Below are 2,255 nucleotides of genomic sequence, written 5' to 3' on the forward strand. Positions count from 1 at the left end.
AAGGTTTCATTGGGAGAGTTGAAATTATTATTCAAAGGATCATTTAATCAATTAACAGTAAATTAATCTTTGGATATGTGATTGTCACTAAGCATGAAAAGCATTTAGAAGAAGAAGAAATTACAAAAGAAAATACCAGTTTGAAGTTTCTTAAATGTAAATATTTGCCATTTTTTACAGTAATCTATGATATTAAACTAAATATGTTTGGTTTTTGGATTGTTGGTTAGATCAAACAACCTTATTATTCTGGACATTTTAGGAAATAAACATTTGATCGATCAATCAGGAAAGCTATCTGCTGATAACAAGTTGAAATGGAAAATAATCATTAGTGGCTACCATGTAATATTTAGGAGGATCTATTGGCAGAAATGGAATACAATATCCATAGGTATGTTTTCATTAGTGTATAATCACCTAAAAATAACAACTGAATAACAATAAAAGTGTCTCCGTTACCAAGGAGTCCGCCATGGGACAAACCAAAGCGGTGTTCAGTTAGTTGCAACTCTGCAACTTCACTGTTAGACGCCACTAAATCCTACACACTGGTCCCTTAAGACCAAGGCTCTGCTTTACTTGCATACAAAATACAACTATGTTTCAGATGTTACAGAGAGTATGTGTGTTTGTATCTACAAGAACAATAATGAGGGTAAAAGTAATGAAGCAAGTTTTAATTTCAATGCAATGTCCTGAGCCATGAGTATAGTGCAGAAAAACATTTTGTGCTTGCGCAAATCTGCATGCTTTAAGGTTTTACATCTGGGATTCAATTATTCTGTTTGTCTGTGTACTTCTCACACACAGACACATATGCTATGCACGTGTCTGATGTAAAGGTTTTCTGGAGCATGAAATAAGCTCTCCTAGGGAACGCTGAAGACGAGAGTGGCTGATGTCCCCTGCTATTTCTTAATTAAGTACACGCAACTCTCATCTTAAAATCGTAAATGTCACCTCAGAGCTGTTGGCTACCGTTCCGGTCCTTCCTCTTGGTTATGGCTCTAAAAATGCTGAGGCACAGTCTGAGTAATGCAGCATTTGGCCATACTCTTATAAAGATTCTCTGAGTGAAGGGCTCTGTAGCTACAGCGGTGGGTCATTCATTATTTTGTTATCCCAAAGATAAACTCAAGAATGTAATTTTGTTCAAACTGTCACAGTGAAACAAAAAAAGCGGTGTATCAACTGTCAAAACACGGAGCATTTTCCCAAGAGTTTTTTTTTCCTAACAGGAAAAATTCTACTTCTCCCCTCCCTCTACTTCCTCTGCCTCTATATCACACCCAAGGATGTGTGTGTTTGTGTGTATGTGTGCATGATGTGCTCTAGACTGTGATGAGCTGAGAGGAGGCAACTCAACGATAAGAAACATATCTGTGCTCAGCACCTGCCTGCCTGCCTCCTGACTGACTGACTGACTACACAAGCCGATTGCATGTGGAGTCCCTCTCATTGTCACAGCAAAAATCCCCAAAACTATAATGACGAAATAAAGTGGAGCATGCAGACTTTAAGGCTCAGGTTTTTTTTTTTTTTCCAGTGAATGCATTTCTTCCAGGATGCCATGAAAATTAACCACATCAAAAAACTTTTAGTTGAAAAAGAATTTTCATTATTTGTTGTTCTGACTTCAACATGTAATCAATCCCAAGGAAAGATGAGAGTAAAGTTGCGGCTTTGAAGATGAAACAGCCCCTTGCCTCAAAAACAAATAAATTTTGTCTGAACCCTACAAGCCTCAGTGCATTTGTCACTATGTAACAAAAAGCTGCAGTAATTTTGCTGACAGGATAGCTTCTGTCAGTACGGTTAGATGCCTTTCAGCGTGTTTTACCTCTGCTGTAATGGCCCTGCCAACTCCCATCTTGTGTTCCAAACACACACAGCTCCTTTTTGTTGGGACACTCTAGATATCTTGTGTCTTCTCTGTAGCAACTTTATTACCTTGAATGGTTCATAAGCACACAATCTGTAATTCTAGCCACTGTTTGTGCTCGGTTTGGTTTGGTTTGTGTCTGCAGCTCAGTGGAGCAGCAGAGAGAGATGTCATTTTGTAAATAGCATCACAAAGCTCAGTTGTTAATCATCCTAATGCAATCAGACATTTGTTTGTCTTAGGTTCAGAGGAAGAGACTTGAGCGTGATGCTGACATGCCTGCAAACCATCTCTGGCTCCAGATATTGCCACCAATGACACCACTCACACCAACCATGATTACCGACCTTTAATTGTACCCCCCCCCCCC

This window comes from Morone saxatilis, unplaced genomic scaffold, assembly GCF_004916995.1.
Source record: "Morone saxatilis isolate NCDOM2014 unplaced genomic scaffold, NCSU_SB_2.0 Contig22, whole genome shotgun sequence".
Taxonomy (NCBI): Eukaryota; Metazoa; Chordata; class Actinopteri; family Moronidae; genus Morone; species Morone saxatilis.